General features: G+C 42.3%; 1 pseudogene; it reads left to right on the top strand.

Moving 5' to 3' along the window:
- The first annotated feature begins 2,711 nt into the window (after nt 1-2,711).
- Nucleotides 2,712-2,811, top strand: LOC144455574 (U6 spliceosomal RNA; annotated as a pseudogene).
- The last annotated feature ends 5,404 nt before the right edge of the window (nt 2,812-8,215 follow it).

The following is an 8,215-nucleotide window of genomic DNA, read 5'->3' as shown; positions in this document are numbered from 1 at the left end:
CTGCATGAAGTTGTTTTTCAGTATTTGAATTTAAGGGACTGTTTTCCCTTTTTTCTCATATTCCTAGCACTCTACGGGGCAGCATGGCATTATGGATAGAGATCGGTCCCCCAAGCCAGCACAGACCTGAGCTCAGGTCCTGCCTCCAACCCATACTGCCTGGTTGTCAGACCCTGAACAACTCCCTAAGACTCTCAGGAGTTCTAGGAAGCTTTCTAGGATTATAAATAGCAGAGAAGGTATCAACCTGCATTGGTGGAGGGGCTCCCTCTCCTGGGAGTTCTCTATGCATTGAAATCACAGACCCAGTCCATATCCTTCTCAGCACTTAACATGGAACCTGGCACATGTAACTACTTAATAAATGCTTGGTGATCAATTGACGATCAAACATGCTGGAAGCTTCTAGGTCTTCAGTTAGACCTTGTTCTTCATATGTGACTGCTTCCCTTCTCTGTTTCTAATCACATGTTTCCAGCTTGATGCCACTTTGTCACATCTTCTGCCTACTTCACTGACAGAAATGAGAAGCAGTGGAATGAAAGTCCCTGTGTGTCTGTCTGTTGTCCTTGGGATCACAGAAGCCACCGCTTCTTCCCAGATTGTGGACTTGGATGGTTCCCCACCATTTAGCATTGCCAGGAGACCACTGGTGTTAAAGAGGCAATTGCCCTGAGAGGTTGACAAGGCCCTCCTGTGATAAGGTTCGTTCATTCCTTGTTAAGGCTGATTCCCAGTGAACAAGGTTGAGACTGTAAAGCCAGGTGTGAACAGATCTAAACTAGAAAGAAGTGTTGATGCTTGCAAGAGAAACACTGGATGGGGGCGAGAGCTGATGAGCACTTTGATAAGAGACACCCACCAAGACTGAACCCAGACCTTGGAGCAAAAATCATTCCCTGCCTTCTTGGAGTTTACGTTATAAAAGGAAGGGGGTGGGGTGGGGGCACCCCATATAAATCAGACCATTGGAGATATACGGAGCAGATGCGAGGTAATCTGAGAGGAGATGGCACTAGCAGCTGGCGGAGGCCTCCTGGAGGGTGTATCAGAGTCTTAAAAGAAGACGAAATTCTAAGAATTGAAGGTTGGGAGGGAGAGGCTAACAAATATGGGGAACAGCTTATGCTAAAGCAAAGATTGGAGACATCTTGTGTGAAAGGATCAGCAAGTGGGCCGGTAGGGCTGGATCACAGAGTGGAAAGAGGGGAGCAGAATGTAAGGAGACTGAAAGGTAGGAAGGGACCAGATTGTAAAGAGGGCTAAATGCCAGAAAAAAGGACTTGCTCTGAACCTGGGTGTAATAAGGAGCCACTGTAATTTATTTAGTAGGAGGGTGATACAGTCACATCTACACTTTAGGAAAATCACTTTGGTAGAGGGTAGGTTAGAATGGAGAGAGACGAGGCAGGGAGATCAATGAGAAGACTTTTGGAATATCCAGGCAAGGGTCTGGACTGGCATACTGGCTATGTAAGCAGAAAAAAGGAATCAGGTGGGAGAGATGGTGTTGAGAAAGAAATGACGAGGCTTGATTAAGCATGCGGGATGTATGAAAGGAAGGAATACAGGATGACACCAAGGTTTGGAACCTGGATAATTGGAAGGATGGTGATGCCCTCAACAATAAGAGGGAGGTTGGGGTGAGGGGAGGAGGGAAGAGAATGAATTCTCTCCGGGTCATGTTGAGTTTAAGATGCCTGAGGGACATTCACTGTGAAACGTCCAGTAGACATCTGGGGACATGTGTCTGGAGCTCTGAAGAGAGACTCAGGCTGGGTGAATAATCTGGGATCATGAGCATAGAGATGATTCCATGGAAACTGATGAGGTCACAAGGAAGGTAATAGAGAGAGAACACAGAAGAGGGAACAGGACGGAGACTTGGACACCTACAGTTACAGAAAATGCACTAAAAGTGACTGAAGAGACAGGTAAGAGGAGAACCAAGAGGAAGGCTGGCCAGGAAAACCCAAGGACAAGACAGTATCCATGAATAAAGAGAAAGTGATGCTTCAGGGAAGTCAAGAGGGATGAGGCTTGAGAAGAGGCCATCAGTAACACTGGAGAGAGCAGCTTCGGTTAAACGATAAGTTTGGAAGCCAGATCCAAGAGGATTTAAAAGAGGTTGAGAGGAGAGGAGGAGGAGGTGAGGAGAGTGGGCACGTTAGGATCTGGTGAGGTGGAATGCAGAAAATATCTTTGCATCAGATTTCTCAGATAGGGGTTTTGTATGTAAGATATATAGACAACTGTTACACATGTGCACGCTATATAAGTATGTGTGCATATGTGTGTATATGTTTAGATGTGTACATGTGTGTATCTGAAACCAAAAGTCATTCCCCAGAAGATAAAAGATCGAAGGATATGAACAAATATATGTCAAAAGACTTGTAAAAGTGTTGGAAACTGTATGGAAGAATGCTGCAAATCACTAAGAATAAGAGAGTGCAAGTCAAAACAACCCAGAGATTTCACTTCAAATACAGCAAACTGGTGATGACAAAAGATAGGAATAGTCAGTGTTAGAGGGTTGTGGGAAGATAGGCATTCCAGGGGCATTGTTGGTGAAGCTGTGAACCAATGCAACCATTTTGGAAAGTCATTTCGAATTGTGCAAATAAAGTGATTAAATATCCATACCCTTCAATCCACAGGCAGCATGACTAGGCATGTGTCCCGAGGTGACTGGCAAGAAGAAAGCATCTGTGCTTGCCGTGTCCGCACATATGCTAAGATACTAAGAGAAGATTAGCATGGCCCCTGCGCAAGGGTACCGTGCAGATTTGTGCTGTGTTCCGTATTTTTGCACTGTTGGTGGAGTTGTGAACTGACCCAACCAATTGCTCTGAAGAGCAAACTGTGCATACACTTTGTCCCAGCAACATCGCTTCTAAGTCTGTGTCCCAAAAAGATAAAAAATAAAAAAGGGAAAAGAACCTGTTTGTACAAAACTATTGATAGCAGCTCTTTTTGTAGTGGCAAAGAATTGGAAATTGAGGAGATGCCCATCAATTAATTGGGGAATGGCTGAAAATTTTGTGGTATATAATTGTAGTGGAATACTACTGTGCTATAAGAAATGCTGAGTAAGATGTTTTCAGGAAAACCTGGAAAGACGTGCATGAACTGATACAAAGTGAAGTAAGCAGACCTAGGAGAATGTTGTACACAGTAACAGCAATGTTATACAATGATCAACTGTGAATGACTTAGCTATTTTCAGCAATACAACGATCCAAGACAATTCTGAAGGACTTATGATGAAAAATGCTGCCCACCTGCAGAGAAAGAACTGATGGAGTCTCAATGCAGATCAAAGCACACTGTTTTTTTCTTTTTGTGTGTATGTGGCTTTTTGGAGGTCTGTGTTTTCTTTCACAACACGACTAATATGGAAATATGTTTTGCATGGCTGTGCATGTATAATCTATATCAAATCTCAGTGAGGAGGGAGAAGAGGAAGGTAGGGAGAGAATTTAGAATGCAGAATTTTTAAAAAATGTAAAAAATTGTTTTTCCATGTAAGTAGGAAGAAATAAAATATGAAAAGAAAAGAAAAAAGAAGAAAGTGCCTATATTCCCAAAAATATTAGTAGCACTTTGGTAATAGCAAAGAACTGAAAACAAAGTAGCTACCCATCGATTAGGGAATGGTTAAACAGTGGTACATGAATGTAGTGGAATGTTACTGTGCTGACAGATATGATGAATATGCAGAAGCATGAGAAGACTAGCATGTACTGATGGAGAATGAGGCAGAGCCAAGAAGACAATACACACAATGACTCCAACGATGGAAACTGAAAGGAGCACCACCACTAGATAATCAAGAGTGAATGTGCAAAATGACCAAGAGCCAGAGCAGCCCCAAAGAAGAGATAAGAGAAGCACCTCCCCCAGCCCCACCTCCTTTACAGAAGTGAGAGGTCCACCAAAGGGGAATGTTGCATACTTTTCAGACTTTTTTGGTGCATTGATTAGTTTTGCTCATTTTTTCTCTCTTCAATTTTCTTCCTTTTTTTCCTCTTAAAATATTATTTGATGTATAAGACAGCTCAGTGGGTGGGAGTAAGATTGGAGGGTACTGGGGAAATTTTTGGTAATGTAAGAGCAAAACGAATTTGTTTCTAAAAAGAATGGGGGAGACAAGAGTATGTTTGTGGGCAGCAGAGAAGGAAGAGAGCATGGTTTTATGGTGGGGGGTGCAATCTGCTGGAGAAGACACAAAGAGATGAGATAATCTACTGGAACGTGGGGAATGAGATCAAGGGGTTGGCCTTGGCAAGCAGAGGGGCTACCTCATCATTAGAGACTAGAATGAGGGCGATAAGGAATGGGATGATGTCAGAGGGATGGGAGGAGCAGGAGGAGGAGGGGTAAAGAGGGAGCCTTTGGCAAATAACCTCAATATGTCTCAGTGAAATAAGAGGTGAAGTCCTTAGCAGAGAAGGTGGAGGGAAGGAGTGATAGGGAAGGCTTGAAGACAGAAGACTTTGGAACAACTGCTGTGGTAAATGGGTTAGGGAATCAATTGGGTAGTAAGAGAGTATTTGCCTTGCTGTAATGAGGGCATAGTCGAAATCAGCTTTATTTTATTTATTTATTTATCTGCTTGTTTGCTTATTTATTTATTTCATGAGGCAATTGGGGGAGATTAGCTTTAATAAATTTGTAGTGGACACAGCATGGTTTCAAGATTCCCTCCAGTTCCAGCAGCACATGACTGGGAGCAAAGGAGGAGGATGGTGGGAATAATCCAAGGTTGGGTTTTAACAAAGTGTGATTGGCTACAGGACAAAGGAGCAAAGAATTCAAGAGTAGGGAATAATGTAGAGTTGAACTGGTTCACCAAGAAGTCAGAATTAAAAAGGGAAAAGAGTATGGCCAGAGCAGGGGAAGGGATGGCCTGGGATAGCACGAGGAGCAGAGGGAATGGAGGGAAGGATGAGGACAAGGATAGGTTTTAAAGCTGCTGCTGTTGTTGTTGTTGTTGTGTTTGTCCTTCGTTCTTGAAGAGGACCATGACACAGGGAAAAGATGACATGACTCGCCATTGACTTGATCTGAGTGAGGGGGCGCTGTGCAAAGTCATCAGCCTCACTTTCTCCTTCAGAGCCATCTGGGTCCAGTGGCCAGATAGTCATCAGGACGACTGCAGATAGCCTATGATGTAATGGGAGACCCTGGGCCTTTTAAGCTAAAGTCTTTTCAGGTTCTCAGTTTTAGTGAAGTAATGCCCATCCAATGAATAGGCCCTTTAAGAAGTGAGTCTAGGGGTGGTCCCTTTAATTAAAAAAAATCAAACTGGAAGCGGAAGATCCTCAGGGTTGCTGGCCAAAAGAGCAACAGTTACTATTTACATTCACTCTGAGCCAGGAGGGCCCAAAAAAGAACCATGAAGTGGTGCTTGGGCAGGGACCTCTTGTTGTCCAATCTATGAGCTTCAGAGTGAATTGGATTTAAGGCTTGCTACGGAGGTTCTAGGAAGGAATTCACCAAACTGAGTTGGCCTCAGGGTGGATGAGCATAGCATGGTTGTGCTGGTATGCGTGTAATAATAGAAGAACCAGAGGAAAGCCGAGAATATGTTGGTTTGATCCTCCATGGAGTGCTTTTGGGAGGATCTCAAGAAGGATCACACAGGACGAGAAGGCTCAGAGGCATCATAACTTGCACTGGTGGAGAGTACACACACTGATAAAATCACAACTGCATAAAAGTTTCATTACAGTATTAAAAAGTCTCTGTGTTGCAAATATGAATAATATGGTGGCACAGTAGACCAGATACAAGACAGAAAGGGCTTTCCTCCCCAGCTTAATTTGGATGTATAATTAAGAAATAAAACCACCAATGGAAATGAAGACACATCAGAGGTTTAGGTTTTCTTCTTACAGAAAGTCTGGTTTTTGTCTCCCTCCTTACCCAGAAGCATAAGATGAGAAACAGACACTTAGCCACTTTCATCTTTTTTTTTCCCTCCCTCCCTCCCCTCCTGAAAGGCAATTTTTTAGAAATGTAATATATTTCACAGAAGCCTTAAACTTTAAAAGAAGAATCTTTTTGATGATAGGGCATTAACATAGGGAAAGAAAATTCAAAATGAAGAATTTTAGACCCATTAGCATTTCAAGGGAAATTAGGGATAATTTATTGGTGTCATGAATAGAGCACTGGCTTTGGAGTCAGCCAACCTAGACTTGAATCTTGGCTCTGCCACTTACTTAACTGCTTGTGCAGATCTGGGCAAATCCCTTCCCTGTCCTGGTCCCAAGTTTGACCAGATTCAATACATTATACCTCTATAGGCAAAGCAGGTTGGGCCTACCCAATGTGGTTTGATCCGCTCAACAAAGCACCTAAGAAAACACATCTTTCTATGAGAGTGCTTGCCTTTCTGTCTTCCACAAATTTCCCTCTATTAGAGTCATACCTTTCAGTTCAACAACATGTGTGTATATGGTCTTCAAAAAGCCACAGTTCTGTGAAGTCTGGATTCAGTGAAAGGGCCAAGCTTGAGGACCTAGAGGACCACATATGACCTCAAGGCTGCAGGTTCCTCACCCTGTGCCTACACCTATCCAAGTTAGGGTGGTTTTTCCTTGAAAAGTTTTGAAACCATCCTCCAGACTTGATTGGCTCAGGTAACGGGCCACAGCTGTTGATATTGTTTCCTGGTTAGCTGAGGATAAAACAACTGTTAGGAGCTTCACGAACTCTTCTTGATGACTGGCTACTGGACCACCATGGCAGATTCTGAGACAGGAGCTTGGTTTAGCTGGCTCAACTTGGGGAGCCCCAGTGCTCATCCTTGTTGAACACTGTTTTCTGGCTATGGTTGAGTAAATTTATTTTTGTTGTCTATTGAATGACTTGTGAATGGCTCATTTTTTTTAAATATAAATTTATGTATTTGTAGTTTTCAATATTTACTTCCACAAGATTTTGAGTTCCAAATTTTCATCCCATCTCACCCCCCCATCCCAAGATGGCATGCATTCTGCATATCCCTTCCCCTAGTCTGTCCTCTCTTCTATCTCTCCCCGCCTTCTCTTATCCCCTTCCACTTCTACTTTCCTGTAGGGCAGGATAAACTTCTGTACCCCATTTCCTGTATTTCTTATTTCCCAGTAGCATGCAAAAATATATTTTTTTAAAACATATGTTTTTAAAACTTTAGGTTTCAAATTTTCTCCCTTCCTCCCTGTCCACCCACCCTCATTGAAAAGGCAAAGAACGCAATATAGGTTATACATGTGCAGTTATGCAAAACACTTCCAAAGTAGACATGTTGTGAAAAACTAACTCTATTTCCCTTAATCCTATCCTGCCCTCCCATTTATTCTATTCTTTCTTTTGACCCTGTTCCTCCTCAGAAGTATTTGCTTCTGATTACCCCCTTTCCCAGTCTGCCCTTCTCTCTATCATCCACCTGCTCTCTTGTCCCCTTCTCCTCCTATTTTCCTGTAGGGTAAGACAGATTTCCATACCCCATTGAATGTGTATGTTATTCCCTCCATAAGCCAAATCCTATGAGAATAAGATTCACTCATTCCCTCTCACCTTCCCCTGTTTCCCTTCCAGTATGAGAGCCTTTTCTTTTCTGTTTTTTTTTGTGAGATAATTTACCCTATTCTACCTCTCCCTTTCTTCTTCTCCTAGTATAATCCTCTCTCATCCTTAATTTTATTCTCCAGATATGACCCCTTAATCTTCAACTCACCCTGTGCCCTCTATCTATCTATCTATCTATCTATCTATCTATCTATCTATCTATCTATCTATCTATCTATCCATCTATCTATCTACATACATACATATAATTTTTTCCTCCAACTACTCTAATACTGACAAAGGTCTCATGAGTTATAAATATCATTTCCATGCAGGAATGTAAACAGTTCAACCTTAATAAGTCTCTTATGATTTCTCTTTCCTGTTTACCTCTTCATGTTCCACTTGAGTCTTATATTTGAAAGTCAAATTTTCTATTCAGCTCTGGTCTTTTCATCAAGAATGCTTGAAAGTCCTCTATTTCACTGAATGACCATTTTTTCCCCTGAAGGATTATACTCAGTTTTGCTGGGTAGGCTCATTTTGTTACAATATCCAATGTAAACTATCAAGGGAGTGACCTGGGTCAGATTCAGCCTAGAACATCCGCTTTCAAGGACCATAAGTAAAACATTAAGGCCAAATGCACCAAATA

This window comes from Phascolarctos cinereus, unplaced genomic scaffold, assembly GCF_003287225.1.
Source record: "Phascolarctos cinereus isolate Bilbo 61053 unplaced genomic scaffold, phaCin_HiC Scaffold_9;HRSCAF=440, whole genome shotgun sequence".
NCBI classification, from domain to species: Eukaryota; Metazoa; Chordata; class Mammalia; order Diprotodontia; family Phascolarctidae; genus Phascolarctos; species Phascolarctos cinereus.
Note: the sequence above shows the minus strand (reverse complement) of the source record. Positions and strands in the feature narration are given on the sequence as shown.